The sequence below is a fragment of the Rhopalosiphum padi genome, chromosome 2 (genome assembly GCF_020882245.1).
Source record: "Rhopalosiphum padi isolate XX-2018 chromosome 2, ASM2088224v1, whole genome shotgun sequence".
Taxonomy (NCBI): Eukaryota; Metazoa; Arthropoda; class Insecta; order Hemiptera; family Aphididae; genus Rhopalosiphum; species Rhopalosiphum padi.
Genome location: NC_083598.1, coordinates 83,318,124 through 83,335,868, shown reverse-complemented (window position 1 = coordinate 83,335,868; position 17,745 = coordinate 83,318,124). Strand labels below are relative to the sequence as shown.

The 17,745-nt window shown below is 27.5% G+C and overlaps 4 non-coding genes across 4 annotated transcripts; 3 read left to right on the top strand and 1 right to left on the bottom strand.

Annotated features, from left to right (window-relative positions):
* Window positions 1-9,455: 9,455 nt before the first annotated feature.
* Trnaa-agc (transfer RNA alanine (anticodon AGC)) lies at window positions 9,456-9,528 on the top strand. The gene has a single exon. It is a non-coding gene; the product is annotated as a tRNA-Ala (tRNA).
* Window positions 9,529-9,765: 237 nt separating this feature from the next.
* Trnaa-agc (transfer RNA alanine (anticodon AGC)) lies at window positions 9,766-9,838 on the bottom strand. The gene has a single exon. It is a non-coding gene; the product is annotated as a tRNA-Ala (tRNA).
* Window positions 9,839-12,415: 2,577 nt separating this feature from the next.
* Trnaa-agc (transfer RNA alanine (anticodon AGC)) lies at window positions 12,416-12,488 on the top strand. Its single transcript has one exon. It is a non-coding gene; the product is annotated as a tRNA-Ala (tRNA).
* Window positions 12,489-17,059: 4,571 nt separating this feature from the next.
* Trnaa-agc (transfer RNA alanine (anticodon AGC)) lies at window positions 17,060-17,132 on the top strand. The gene has a single exon. It is a non-coding gene; the product is annotated as a tRNA-Ala (tRNA).
* The last annotated feature ends 613 nt before the right edge of the window (window positions 17,133-17,745 follow it).

Genomic DNA, 17,745 nt, shown 5'->3' with positions numbered 1-17,745 from the left:
TTTAATTTATGGATTTTAAGTTGTTGATTGCTCTACCCACTCCCACCTAATAATCATACCCGATAACCATCTATAATCACACTTCAATGCTATTTCAACTACACTAGCTTTATACCATATACAATATATTGTAGTTGAGCTTTCAATTACTAGTCTACTGTTCCTAAACGCGATGTTACAGTTCTCCGTGTACACCTGTGAATAATTTTATACTCATACCATGGCATATATAGCCATATGGGATAAACTATAAAGTAGCTAGTGGTTGGTCGATGTTTTTCCAAAAATGTCTCGGTTAGAAATAACTCCCGGTGGCCGCCACACTGCTGTATAATATTATATTTTCTAATTAAAATGTAATCCTTCTCCAGACCGCAGCACTTTGCCTGTGGACCGTGTTATACACACATACACATATATACAGTATATAGTAATTTAGTTTGCATCGATTTATATAATTTCGACGGTGGAATAAATATAGATGTATACCAGCTACCTACCACGACCGGGGTGCATAATAAGTAAGGTTCACATAGAATAATTTCGAAATAACGTTACTGATTTTTCTCTTTTGCAGATATGATTATATCATATTATTATACTTACAGTTAGTGGCCACCAATATGGAAATAAAACAGCAGTTATTAAAATATAATCTGCCCGTCTCTATTGAGCATCAACATTACAGTATGGAACAATGGCCAACCGGCAACCACCATAATAAATACTTAACATTTTACTAAACAGTAAGTGTAATGTAATCAAGCAGTTAGTTATAGTGCGTTATTATAGTTGCCTCCATTACAGAAAGTTTTATGGGCGCCTTTGTAACTATAGGTATATCTAATGGTGATATATATATATAAACATATTATTATATATTGTGATATTATACCAGTATTAAGTAATAACCTAATTTACAATAGTTAGCCATTTCTCGACATTGCGATTATGTGACTACATTATATTATTAAAATAACACACACGCGATGAAATGCAGTAAAATTATAACCATAGGTACAATTTTATGTTTCAATTTTGTAAATAAACTCTACGTTGGATTTTTAAATAACATTAATACCTACAAGACTAAATTTAAAAATAATTTTTCGGTAAAATTAAAATCTTGCCAAAATCGTTTCAAATTTAACGTAATTACTGTTAGAACAATGAATAATCGAAATATTTTAAAATATACGTATTAATAATAAATGTATTTGTATATGACTCAATATTATAATAAATATAAATTAAACATTTTTACTGTAAAATTATTTTTATTTTATATAGCAACTGTTTTCAGTATTTTTTTTCTATTTTTTTCTATTTTAATTTTTAATACATCTTTTTTTTTATATGATTTAGAAAGTAAGGTTAAATATATCATATTTCAATATTTCAACATTTAATAATATTTAACATTATTAGTTTCGTTTAATGTTCAAATACTATAAGTTTATCGAAATTGCCAACTAAATAGTAATGATGTACAAAAGCTTAATTAATGAAAAAAAACTATTGAAATAAATGAAATTGCTCTAACAAATACATCATGTATTCGTAATTTGTATTTTTTGATATCACTGTAGAAAAAAAAACAATATTAATGAAAGATAAACATCTTTATATTATCGTATAGTATTTAAACATGGATACACCTGTAGTCTATATACTTAGAATCTTTCTAATGCTTGGCATTTACGACAAGTGTTGGAAAAAAAAACTTTCTCGTTATCCTTGCGTGAGTTTCCATTTACTTCAGTTAACTCGAATGCATGATTATTCGGTACAAAACTTTGTACATGCTGATAAAGTATGTAATATATCCCGGAGACAGCTCCATTTAAAGGAACAATTTAAAACAAATACAGTAGTATCCAATTAAAAAGCACAGGAAATGATAACTAAACACATTTAAATTTAAAATAAACAGATAGTGGTGAAAATAAACGCAAACCGGGCAAAACACGATTGTATAATACTGTAATAACATATACTTTTTATCAATCTCTTTTTACACTTTTTGGGTGGATGTATGAACAATGTATCATGTACATAGCAATATATATTATATTTTAATATACGTATATTGTATGCATACACATTGAAAACAAATATATATATATTTTAGAAATATGTCTCTGAATGCCGTATGCGCAACCATAGGGTTGAAACCATTTTAAATAAGGGAGGGGGTTATTATTGTTTCAATCGGAATATCATGATTATCACTGCTTTTATATATTTTATTCTCAGTAAACAATGTATACAGTATACACAATGAAATAAAAGAAAAAAAATCAAGAATCATATTAAAATGTATAATTTAATTTTAATTTTATACTTAATATGAGTTATTTGCTCAATTAAATTTAAATTCTGAGTGGATTGATGAATGTATTTGTTATAATGATGTACACTCTTTTTTTTGTAAAACAATATTACGTCTTGTATTAGAAAAAATTCTTCAATTTCCTATTTTGAGAGTGGTTTATAATAAGAATTTTTATGTAGTTGGTACTTTAAAGATTCCCCGTGGGCGGAGTAGAATACACCCACGGTTATCCACACGGATCGTAAAAGGCGATCAAAATGAATCCAACCCTCCCGGTAGGGGTTTTTGTCGAGAAACTAACAACCTCTTCCGGTAACAAAATCACCATTACGCAACCAAAACTTGGGCTAAGGACTGGACAAGGAAATCAGATTAAAAGAATGAAACAAATCGTAACGTGGATTTTATTTCAAACAGGGAAAATGAACGAATTATCATTAAAGATTATAAAGTATAACATCTATCTAGTAGCTCTTAAGAAATTGGTGCGGGTAAGAATATATACAAAAAAAAAGACTATATATTATATTACAACGACCCGAAAAATAAAATAAGGAGTTATGGTGTCAGACTTTATGTGAGCGAAAAAATGGGCAAATTCTTTTTAAATTCTGAAGATAAATTAAATGAATATGCAAAATATATTAAAAAAAAAAAAATCAGAAACACAATAATATTCTTAATATACGCTTCGACTGAAATCTTTGACGAACAAGAAAAGGAGAGTTTTTACGACAGTTTGGAAAAATCTTGGTGAAGTGCCTAAAAATGACTAAGTACATGATTATTATAACGGGCGACTTTAATGCTAAGATATAGGAAAATAAGAGTCAATGTGATCAGTAATAGGAGGATTATCTTTACACTAAATACGATCGATAATGGCTTACTCTTAGCTTAATGTGCAGAGATACGTGACATGATAATTAAAAGTACTGGTTTTCAGCACAAAGATTCTAACTGAGGGTAAAATGGCATTTCTGAGGCAGTGAGGCATAAAGACAAGACATTTATTTAATTACCTATTATTATTGATTGTAAAAAAAAACTATTTTGCTTAAAATTATTATTTATTTTATTGTTTTTCAAGCTAAATGTTTTTTTAGTAGGGGGAGGTATTTGCTAATATCTAACCCAACTTCTAGATAATAATTTTAAAAAGGTTGGAAACTACTGATATATAAGTATATTTACGTAAGATAATCTACAACATAAATAATTTCTTGATAATTATATACATAAATAATATAGAATACAATATGGTAATCATGGTGTGTAGTTACAAATTTCAATTAATTACAGTCTACAGGCGATTATTCTATAAATGCGCTTTAGTCAGAAATGTTCATGGGAATTTAATAAAGTTTATAATGGGGACTAATCATATGATATTAATACTAGTAAATAATAATAAATAAAAATATAAAAGAAAAGTTTTTTTTTTAAATTATTTTGTTCTGAATAAATATTTGATAAAAATAAATAGCGTCAACCAATTGAAACAATATAATTGACTATACCATATTGTTATTAAATGTACTATTATATATCTCATATTATACTTACTAATCCTTATAAACATATAAATAGATTTTAGTTGCAATTAATTAGATTTATTGAAGTACATTATATATGTGCATTATGTGCATTTATAACAGCACGTATTGCTCACTTGATTAAAATTTATTTATTTAATTTATTTCACTCAAAATGGTGTTTATAAATGTATTTATTTAAATTTTCTCATAGTAGTATTATAATTTGAATTACTCTAAACAATCAGTTCGATTAATAACTATGATAATAATAAACATGCAGACTTGGCTGCAACTCGTTTTCACACATCGTTTTTTCCTGAAAAAATGGAACTAGATTGGACTCACAGTATCCATATTAATTATGTACAACTGGTTTGCCCTCACGACAATAATTGATAAATTTTCATGCCAATTGTAAAATTGTGCCTTGACTTTTCACTTGACCTAAGGTTGGTTTCGGCATATTCAAAGTAACAAAAAATTATTACTTGAGTACAATAACAATAATTTCAATATTGGAAATTGGCTTAACGGTTTTATTGTTTTGTCATATTTACCCTCAGAAGAAGCAAAAAATGACTTTACACAATAATTGTATTTATATCAGTCTTCTCGTCGTTAGATTTATAATTTTCTGATTACGTTCTTGATACTTATTTAATTCCCAATTCAAAATATGTTCTTATATTATGGGCAGGGCATACAAAAAACGAACCCTGAACTACGAACGGTGAAGCATTTCATAGATATTTTAATCAAAAATTGTACATTCCAAATCCCCAAATACATCAGATAATATACGTAATCTTATAATAAAATCAGAAACAGAATTGAAAATAGCATAAATTAATAATAATACTAATAATTATGGCTTTTAGGTGTCAATAGAATCAGTTGAACATCGTATAAAAATGCACAAACAAAATATATATCATTTAAGAAATGTTATTACGGAAAATAATAAGAAAATCAGTAAAATCAAAACGTCTATTATTAAAATGATAATACATATATATATAAATATAAAAAGTTAATATTAAGCAAGTATAAATAACGTGCATTATTAATGTAATATGTAGGACGTATTAGGTGCTTATAAAATTATAATTTGTGTAATTGATTATTAGTTATAACTGATGTAGTTATATATACAGTGACTAAAAAATAGATGTACGCAAACCTAACCTAAATTATTGAAAAAAGCCAACTTTTAAACACAAATAATTTTCTTACATTTTCACAACTATGGATCAATTTACTCTGATAGTAACCTATCAACACATAATAGATACTTAATTGATTTTACTAAATGCAAATTTACTCTGTCGTATATTTGTAAGAATGAGACAAAACATGCGAGGGTCCTCTCAACTACAAATTTTTCGGAACGTATTAAACTGTATAACTGTGGTAGAAGAGTTCACCGAAATTATAGATGAGGGTTCCGAATTCATACATCAGACGTCGTCTCATCATCGTATCATTCGTCGCGGGGCGATTAATATCGTTGTTTCCTGTTGTGGCCACCGCGAGTTGTTGAATAATTACGCTCGCATAACTCACACCTTCGCTACGTTAAGTTCTATAGTTAAGGGCCGTAGTCCGGATCTGCGGGCAATCAAACGCGAACGTTATCATCATCGCAATGAATACCAGGCGTTTACACCAAGACGAATCTACAATGTAACATTGCGACGCGCGTGCAATTAATCATATCCGATGGTGTGGTGCCGGACGGCGTCTGATTTTTAGAATAATAATACATATTTTACCGCCGTTTTGTTTATTTTACATAAATAATTTAGATGTATGTATAATGTAATAACTAATAAGCAATGACGTAGGTACTTGTTATACCTGTTTTTATTATTACAAAATCGTATACACTATAATATATTACATATATATTCTTGTTCATCAATAATATTTTTAAATGTTTTGGTCTTGGTCACTAAATACGAACTTTTTTTCTTTTATTTATTAAACATGTAGAATAAAAAAATCTGTACAATAAGTTATCATGATGATATAAGAGTTTTAGTTGCCCATTGGTAACATAATACCTCATTTAGAATTCTAAAAATAAAAATTTCACGTGATGAATACGGGCAGTCAACTTCACAGACATCTTTTCTACAAGCGTGCATCTGTTCATTTTTGACCAGAAGTGTACCTGATTAAGTTTTTTCACCAAATTGTCTACATATTTAGTGTATCCGTCTATTAAAAACAATTTTTATGATATTAAAAAAATGCTTTATGACATGATTGTATAATTAAAATACCTACTATATAGTATATACAGTATTGAAAAATATTATACGCTATTAATTATTATACTTGTAAACATTTAAATAAATACAATCCAGTTAGGTAAATTAAATTAAATTAAAATCATTTTTATATTTTAAAAATAAGTAAGTAATAATAGGGAGTCAATTTAATTTAATTCAGTAGGCTTAGTATATCGTCAACTTTGAAAGTATAAAATTATATTTACCGAATAGAATAAATGAAAACCAAAACCAATTATCTGAAATATAGTCATTTTGTTACATCGTGTTTTGTGTTTAAATTTTTTTGTGCCGGCTGAAATTAGTGGTAGCTAGCTTATATATTTTTATGTTTGCCCAACATAGTACATATGACGAACAAGTTGAAAAATATTCAAGTTATCTTTTAAATATAAAGTTTTAACGTAATTGTAGATTTCTTATTATTTATTTTTCATGTTTATATAATAATACATTATACATAAATAAAAATTCGCATTGTTAAGAATGAATAAATTGTATGTACTAAAATCACATAATATAATGTATTATAATATAATATTATATTCCTTCGTTACAACATAATAAAATATATAGTTATTCTTAAATTGCGAGTAGGTATACATATAAATGCGACTAGTATAATTATTATTAAAATGAGAGAGTTGTAATAATTCGAAATGTATGATGAATGATTGAATGATGATCAAATTAAACAAATATAATTTATTTATATGTACTACCTAGATTTGATCACCTTTATTTTATATTTAAAGACCATTAGAACAGCTGTTTTTTTTTGTATTTGTGTACTTCAAATGCTTGGTGTGTAATTTAATATAACATTACTAAAAGTCACGCAATAAATTATCTAGTTAATTGTTTTAAGTTTGTTGTAAACACATTGTTATGAGTCAAGAAACATTTTAAAAATTAATTTTTTTGTACTGTTAAAAAGTTTTGACAAATATGAAAATTATATTATTTTAAATATAATAAAAATCAGGCAATTCCCTTTGCTATATAATAAGTCAGGATTATACTTATATTCCTATTTCCTGCTCGGTACCTCGTTATTATGTAGGTCACTGTAATGGATGTGGTTAATTTGAATTCAATGATACATTCAAATTTCAAGTTTCAAGTCCAATACAGCTATTCATTTCTACTACATTACATAAAAGAAACTACACTTATTTTGTCGAAAACAGATTTTGTGTAAAAATTCTTATTTACCCTAATTAACAATGCTAATGTAGAATATGAAAAACAATACAATTACAATTTCACATTTAACGCACGATATTGTCAAGTAAGTACTCTATTATCTAGATATATTTAATACATATTTTATCATTAAACTAGATGTTAACTGTATTTAATTTTTTTAGGTAAAAATTAAGAAAAATAAACATGCGAAATCATTAAATTCAGTCATAGGAATAAGATGACTGTTAAGACATTAAAATATATAGGTATATATAATAAGTGTATGTAGTGTTTTAGAAAATTATTGACTAACATTTATTAACTAAATGGACTGTTGTATGTCAGAACTTTTTTTTTAACTGTTGCAGTGATAATAATATACTACAAGTATTATATCTATGTAACCTGCACATAAGAACGTAGTGCACGCAGTGCATATGATTTGGCAATAGCGTAAAAAATATGAAAAAAAGCGTGACGAATGAAAAACATTGGGAACTTGACATTGTTTCAAAAAGCTCATATCTGCGTATATTATATAAATGATCCGAAGTATTTTTTGCAAGCACAATACGAAGCGAATGGTGTATGTGTGTGTATGTGTTCGAGTAGTGTTCATATTTCCAAGATACAATGGCCAGGTCCTTAAGTATAATTATTGTAAACCCTTTGTTCTCGTGTTTCTGGGATAAACCTACATATTTATATATATATATTATGGATACACCTGTATAGTGCATATGTATTTATTGTGTTGGCATATATGCTTTGCGCACGAACATAATAAAATAAATATAAAATATACATATTTGATACTAATGATACATAGAAATATAATATATAACCAGGGTGATTATTTTATTTCATTTCAAAATCTATAAAATATGTTTTGATAATATTTTTTTACACAATTTCCGGTCAAAATAAAACAATATTTTCAAAAAACTATTTAATATTTTTATCGTTAGTTTTTTACTTTTTTAAATGGCAATAAACATTTTTAATTTCATATTATTTCAAAGCACAATATTTTTTTGGGGCATTTCGATATACATAAAAATCGAAAATCGAACAAGTAGTTACGAATTATTGTAACTTAGTTAAGTCCGGATTCTCGTACAATTATTATGTATATGTACATATATATATATTTTTACTATAGACATTCTAAAATTTTAAAAAAAGCTATAAATCCTAATCAAGTGAAGTAGATAAATTTAATCAAAATTTTATTTTGCACAAAATTACACGTTTTAGGGTTTTTGCAAAAAAAAATACACGAATTCGTATTTCCTCGATATTTTTTTATCAATACCAAATATTGTACGTATTATTAATTTAAAATACCGAAAATATAGGTAGCAACCATTCTTCTAAAATAAAGTTAGATTGAACAATATCCAGAACTTACAGATCAGATAGTCAAATGATTCTTTGCTCGTCGTGTAATAAATCTATTAGTTGCGAATGAAAATCACGTTAATTCACACTGCAATTCAAGTAAGTCGTGAATCTACAGTACTCATACTGATTTTCTCTTTAATATTTACATTTAACTAGTATTTTCATACTCTAGTCAAATTTTTATGAATCATTATTTTAAAATGATAATAAATTTCTTATTTTTAAATTCTTACTAGCTATAGACATCAACAAATTACTGTTCAACTGCTGCTAAAAAGAATAATCGCACGTAATCCTGTAAAATGTTGTTATTACCTGAAAGGACCTCTGCAGGATCCACTGTGGATAGCCGAAACAATGTTTTTATCAGATATGGTACCTAAGTAAAATTTATTTAGATACAATTATTGGGCACTAGTCTAAAGCATGATTTGTTCTATCACATTAGCGCAACTAGAGGGTTGCGCAGAGGACTAGTGTGTAGGTATATTACTATATTAGGTTATTAGGTAGGTATTAATATAATACATATAGTATTTTAATTATCAACTATTTATGTAATACATTTATAATATTTTTATCTATTTGACATTTATAAGTATTTATAATACTAGCATTGAAATGTAGCCTGATTTTTAGAAAGGTTTTATGGGCAACGTATCTATATATATTACTCTTAACTATATAGATCGTCCAGGGGGCGTAGCTCAGATGGTAGAGCGCTCGCTTAGCATGCGAGAGGTACCGGGATCGATGCCCGGCGCCTCCAGATTCATTTTTGTATTTTTATAATGATTTATTTATTTATCTTTTTTTACTATAAAAATTTTGAAATTTAAATTTATTTAACATAGGTAATTAACATGTATGACTACTTGTATTAGATTCTTTGAGATCATTAAAAGAAACAAATTAATTTAGACATAATTATTTATCATAATTTTTATTAAAAAATTATAAAATAAATATAAAATTCAGGAATAAAGTGAAAAATATAAAATTTATATGGAGGCGCCGGGCATCGATCCCGGTACCTCTCGCATGCTAAGCGAGCGCTCTACCATCTGAGCTACGCCCCCGATATATTAAAGGAGTGAAAGGTAGAACATTTCAAAGATAAATATAATTATAACGTCTTAAACAATAATATAATATATATATTTTTAATAAGTTTAACAGCAGTAAAAGTGTAAATAGCTTCAAGTTTTTTAATTTAATTTCTGGGTATTACAACACTGGACGTTGTCCCTGTATTGGATAAGACTGAGAAAAAGCAAGCATCCTGCTTCGCAGATTAAATACAATGTTTACTATAGCTTTTATAAAAAAAAAAAATAGTAAAAATATCCATCTTACAGACATTTTGAAACTAATTAAAGATACGTATACCTAATAATACCTTACGATACCTTTGATTTCATTAAACAGTTTTATATTAAAACTAAAATGTCTTATATTCGAATTCTATAACACATTTTTGTCTTTCACCGTTTCACGCAAGAAAGTTCTAGTAGCTTATAATTCTCAACCTACTTAATCGGCTAAACTCGTTTATACCGTTGTCAGCATTCAGCAACTAATATAATATAATAGTATACTGTAGCAGATTTATACACACATATTATATGTATACAGGAAACATGTGATATAGCTGATAAAAGCATAACTATCTACGTACATGAGTATATAACTGCAGTTTAGGTATACTCAACATGAATAATATATATGAAAAGACAATAATATATTTTATAATAAATACTTAACAGTTGAATATCAAAGGACTATCTTTAATAAATAAATTAAAATTATTAATATATTATATTAAACTAATAAGTACTTAATAAGGTTTGTTTTGAATTCTCCAAACTTATATGTATATATACCTAAAGTGGCCAATTTACGGCTCGTGAACCACATGTGGTTATCGTCATGACTCATGGTCAGATGCGGCTCACATTTAATTTATAAAATTTACTTATTATATTATTATTATTATTATGAATTTAAATAATTAAGGTATACATTATTATGAAATTTATAAAAAATTATCAAATTACAAAAAATGTATCTATTAATATTTTTACTCTAAGTACCTATCAATGTACCTATCTGTATTTATACACGAGGTCCACGAACCTATTCATGTTGGCCACCTATACATACCTATGTAAACTCAAAATAAGTACCAAATAACGTCCATCTAAAGACATATGAAACTGTTGTTTCTACAAGAAACCCATGAATAATATTAGTGACTTGTGTTTGTACATCCTACCTTGCACATCGGTTAACGTGTAATACCCGGGAAGGCGCAAATGGCGGTACGGATCGCGATCAAGTCTGATGTAGTGATGTATTCAAAGACTCATCGTTTCGTCGAATCATAACATAATATATAATACGCACTCGTGAACGGCTGAAATTTGAAAATATTTTGATATAATACATAGATACAGCTATATCGCTTTGTAGACGATATCAATAAAGGTATCTTCGCACCGGTGGATGCGAAAAACATGAAAAAATTCATAACTCACGTCTCACAAAACCAAACGGCAAAGTTCTGGTTAAAACTTGGACAGTAGAGACGAACACGGAAATATAATGGCCGATACAATCATCAAAGATTGACCGACGAAAAATATCGTGGTTACTTACCTGTTTACGGCACTACCTAATAGTTATTACCGTGGTCGGTTAGGTCAAGCTGATAGTATCGCACTATCATCATGATAGCATTACACACTATTGTGGTATTAAATGTAGATAATAGCAAATACTATTATAGTATGTATATAGTATTTGATAATACAATTTCTAGGAGCTAGGATACTCACACAGTCACACTAAAAATAATGTCTAGGTATTTTTATTATTTTAATAGATGTGACTACAAAATATTCTGGGCTGCGAAGATTATAAATACCTTAGGTACGTATTAGTCGTAAGCGTAACACTTATATATAACATTAAACTAAAACTAAATACAATACGAACATTTGTTAAAATGTTAATATTATTATTAAAATAATAGTTTAAGTTGGTTAGGTACCAAAAAGTTAGACCATCTTCTCACTTCTCAGTGATTTATCTTAAAAATTTAACACATTAACATTGCAACTATATATTACCTACAATGACTACTCATGCTTGACATGCTCATATTCTACAATGACGAGGTACCTACCGAGGTACCGAGGTAACTGGACTCCTGTTATATTGCGGAATGGTAACCTTTACCTTATCTTCACTTTTTTATATTTTGTTTTTCATTCGCTATTAATTTTCGTATTTACTAAAAGCAACTCGGTTAGGTATACTAAATATTAATCTAATTTGTTTAATTGTTTTGTAAATGCACAACTTGACGACAAGGATGCATATAATTGCGGTTTGATTTATTAATTTATACAATTTTGTTCTAGTGAGAATATAAATAAATTCATAGTATAATATTATATTTATTAAAATAAAATATTGCTTGTAGGTATTTTATTTTGCCTTTTATCGTGAGAACTGAAAACAATTTTTGGATCAAGAAAAACAATTGAGATGTATGTATAATAATTATATTATTTGTTAAGAACGTTAAGATATTTTATTATAATATTAAATTGGTATTTCAAATCAGCTATATTTATTTAATCATTCGTAACGGGGGCGTAGCTCAGATGGTAGAGCGCTCGCTTAGCATGCGAGAGGTACCGGGATCGATGCCCGGCGCCTCCATTCGAATTTTTGCAGAAATTATTTTTTTTCTTACATTTTTATAGACATTTTTATATTCTTTTAATTTTTTATATTTTTTGTTTTAATATGTGTGGAGAAGATAAGACATAATATAGTAAATATGTGAAGGAAAACCAATGTTCTCATGTGCAGGTTTTTGATATTTCATTTTCATTTTAGTTACTATTTTTAAATTTAGCTTAAATTAAAAAAAAAGTCTTGAACTTTAAGTCTTTTTAATTAAGTCACTCTTGTCAAAATATGAAACATGCTTATTTAAAAATAAAACTTACAGATAATATGTTTTTCAATACATTAAAAAAAAGTACTATTTAATTCTATAGTTAGGTGGTCTGCATAGGTATACTTAAATAAATTATAATTTATAGGTTTTATCATCAATTATCAACAATAGTAAATATTCACCACGTTGTAACAAAGCATTGTGCTATAATATATAGTATATGTGCATACGAAATGTATAGGTGTAGGAGAAATATAGAATATCATATGCAAATCGATGCGAATTGTTGGTGGTTTTTCTATAATATTATTACTGCAGGGTACGGTGGCTGCATTTTATACTCGTGGTACCTTTAGCTAGGTATAAGATAAATGTGGTATAACTAAATATATATATATGGTGTATGGTTAGATAATATTATATATTGTATTTTATCGTCGTATACGAGACAGCGAAGTTATGATATACATATATTATATTGATACTGCAGAGGGTGAGAGAAGGAGAAATGGACCGTATTGATTCAGGTTAAAGTTTTTTCTTTTTTTTTATTTAGATTTAATAATAGGTACGACCTTTCCCGGTCGCATATATATATTTTTAATTTAATTTTTGTTCGAACGGCTGCCGCCGCCATTTATCAAACGCGACCGTTACAGTATTTTTTTATATATAAATATAATATACTTATTATTATACATATACCTAATTCAAACTTGAAATAGTTGAAACTTAAAAGAGAACTGTGTCACAGTTTGGTCATCCAGATCATAAAGAAAACATAAAATATGCTTTTGAGCTTCCATATGTCTGGAGAAGAGAAAATCTCGATATACCTATGTAGTATGTATTAATATATAAGTAATTGTATGCTGTATATTAAAGTAAATTATTATCAAAAATATTACGTCTTTCCCAACAAAACATATTAATTATGTTTTTATTTATCAAACTACCGAAAAACTTAATAATTTTAAATATTATATTACTTATATACCATGGTCTGAAAAGTAAAAGATTTATGTAGGCAAGGATTTAATAAGTAAATCCCTAGTCTTGTAACCCGGCTAAAACTAGTAGATCTCTATAGACCACATATTAATATATTATAGCATAATATAATATTATTATTATGCGTGCCAACCGCAAAACTGTTTACACGTCTGAAGTTTGTGCGAACACGATAATCGCATTGGCGGCATAGCCTTATTGCACGAAATCTCGGGTGGGTCATTACTCATTACCGGACCAAGTGGAACAATTAGAAATGCAGGGCCACATTGTATTGTAATAATGTTTTATATGACAAATGTGTAAAAAAAAAACTTATAGTCAGTCATAGCAGGACACAGCTATCAAATTATAGTACTACTAATCCATTAAAATTATTACGATCGTTATAATTATTCAAACAAAATATACCTAAATATGCTAAATTAATATTGAGGTACTTGTGTATTATAAATTGTAATAGGTATAAATAATATTTATAAGTTATGTACGAGTATATATAGTCAATAAGAGTTATATGTATGCAAAATATTCACGTATTAATTATCTAAATTTACCATTATTATAATCAGTCAATTTACTATAAATGAATCACTTCGTATCATAAAATACCGAAATAGAGGTACACCGCCGTAATTGAGTAAAAAAAGTTGATCAAAAATTAAAGTCGCATTGCGATATTCGCATATATATACGATTATACGCGTATTATTAATATTTTAGCGGTATTATTATCATCGCAAATCTTTCCATTGACCGTGTGATTAGTTATACATTCAAATAGACTACCAAATAAATAAATATAATTTAAAGCGTTCGAATTTCGAATTGCGTGCTAATACTGCTAGCTAATAGATTATAGTTAGTCTGTATTGCAATATCATGTACAAATTTAATAATCATTGATATATTATATACCTACCTAGTAACATTGTACATAAAAAATTATATTGAACGGAGACAGTAGGTCTGCAGTGTTTGTCTCTATTAGTGATTTAATTTTTTTTTTAGTAATATGGTGAGTTCGAGTAGTTCGACTATTTTTTTTCGCGAAGGAATATACATATTATTATTTATTATACAATAACTATTATCTATTGTATTAATAACCGTTATCAGCTTACATAACAATCTTGACGTACCATCATAGAATTGTAAATAGATAAATATGTAAATTGGTCCATGGTATAAATAGCTATTTCAACTAATCAATAAATAAGCTTGCATTTTATTGAATTACTTATTTTAGAATAAATGTTATTTATCTTATAAATATCCAATCATATCAAAATTTTATTTCTCAAATGTCCATATACAAATTTAATATGTCTTTATGCTAAACTTTTTTCAATAAAAACTTATGAGGAATCTTCTATTTAATTTTATTATAAGTTTTACGTTCAAATAATTACATAATTTTAAATTTAAACACGAAACATAAAAAATAAATAGATCATAACGTAATGGACTATTGATTTTTTAATATATTTTACTTCTGTAAGAACAACTTATAGTGAATTATTGAACCTATGACGGTAAACTAGTATAAATTGAAACAAAAATAAAATAATTTTAAATGACATGCAATTCGGACACAATCGTGAATAAAATGGTACGAAAAAATCCTACGTGACAATAAGTTAGCATAATATGGTATCTGTATAGGGTACGAGCATATACAATATACATCTTCATTATAATAATTTTTATCAACGTATATTATTAAAATATACTGTTTATTTTAATCTATGATATTATATAGTAGAAATTTATATCGTAACGAGAAAAAATACGGACTGAGTGCAACGCCGTAGTTAAACTGAGTGTGTGTGATGATCGCTTACAAACTTTATGTCTTATTAATACTATAATATACCTACTACCTATAGTTAGTAGTTACCTACGTAAATTGCATGGATGATGAGGCATAGCGTATATGATTTATTTCGGCTTAAAAATAATTACTACTATAGTCGCCTCGCAGCCATTATTGAAGCGATGATGATATTATCATGCGGCACACAGACGCACACTTGTGTACAAATATTGTATGTTTACAATATATTTGATATTATACGTATAATATTTACGGGAATTTCGTTTAAAAAGCTGCAACGGCAGAAAATGTGTGCACCTCGCGCTCAGTGCAAAATAAATACATTATACGGGTCACGGGATGATCTATTTAACGTAAGGCACTCTATATTTCAAAAAACAATATTTTTTTTGTAAATATATCTTTTATATCATTTTAGATTGTTACTAAACAAGGTTTTTGTGAAAAATATCATATAATTTAATATTTTTTATCGTTTTGAATTTTTTACTTTTTTGAATAACAATATTTCATTTTCATTTTTAATTCCTTATTAGAATATTATTCGAAAATATTGGATCTATAAAAATATCAGGCAAGTATTGTATTGGTTATATAAGTATTAAAAGTTTAGATTAGCGAAATTGGAGTACCACCACTACCATTCCATTCTACTAAAGTATAAAAAAAAATCTGCTTTGGAAAAAGTAATCACAATTAAATATTAATGTAAGTTGTACCTAATTCAAAAATTTAAAAGTTATGACATATTTAAAAATAAAAAATTGTTTTTTAATGATATAATTATGTGAAATAAAAAATGTTTATTTGAAATAAATCGTGTCTTACGTTAAATATATCACGTGGTACGTAATATCATTGATTATAAATACTACTAGTATTTATAATCAATGGTATTATATAATACCTTTTTTTAATATTCTTGGATGGCAATTGACAATTTATACGGCGGTGTTTGATGGAAATGAAATTTCTTCTGCCACCGTCGTCTTAACCACAACATGGAATTTATATTTATGCACCATCGTTAGGAGACTTGCGTACGTTATACGCATAGCATCTTGTTGCGGAAATGCACACCTTGTTTTGCGTATCCCCGACACCGCCCGGCATTATCTCTCGTCATCCCCATTTAATTTTTACAGTCCCCTTTTTTCTGTCTTGTTGCGTTGCGTGGTCGAGATCTCCCACCACCGGGCACGTCGAGCTGGTATATAAATTATGTATATATATATATATATATACACACGATGGTCGTTTTTGCATGTTCATATTATACCTACTCATGTATACACATAAAAACCGTTCAATGTGCAAAGGGATCGTCGCAAAAAGAAATCGTAGTCGAAATTAAATCGGTAGAGTATCAAAGCGGTACAAAAAATATGTTACAGTGTTGTATAGCTGCAGATGTTGTTTGCTGTAATCCGATTTATTTATGATCTCAAATACGTAAGATCTAGATCACTACTTTCATCGGGGGGCGTAGCTCAGATGGTAGAGCGCTCGCTTAGCATGCGAGAGGTACCGGGATCGATGCCCGGCGCCTCCAGAATCATATTTTTGATTTTATTAAATATTGAATTATTTAATTTGTCAAGAAAGACAAAATAGTTTTTTGAAATTCAAAAGAAGCTATATTATTTTTAAATGTCACAAGATTTGTTTGTTTAATAAAAATTGTAGTAGTGAGAACATATTGTATTTGCAATAATAGCCATACATTGTACCTAATATTTATAATATATTCTATATTAAATGGAAATTAAAAAGAAAAAATAATAATATTATAATAAGTAAAATAATCAAAGATTTATAATTTTTACAAACATAAATAGAATAGCGGTGTCGTGCGTTGCCTCATAGTATGATATTATACATATCACATATATATATTATATATATATATATATATATATATATCACATATTTGAATACATTAACAGTAAAATTGACAAAAAATATATAATAACCACTCTCGACGTCTTATAATGACAGCGACCGTCGTACATTAACTAACATAATATAGTTTGGTGTCACACTGTCACTGTAGATATTCGATCGATATAACATATTCAGTAGGTATTTTACATTTTTTTGTTTTGTTTTGAATTTTACAATAAAAGTCGGCCCGTTTCTGTATATACATAATATATTAAACTATA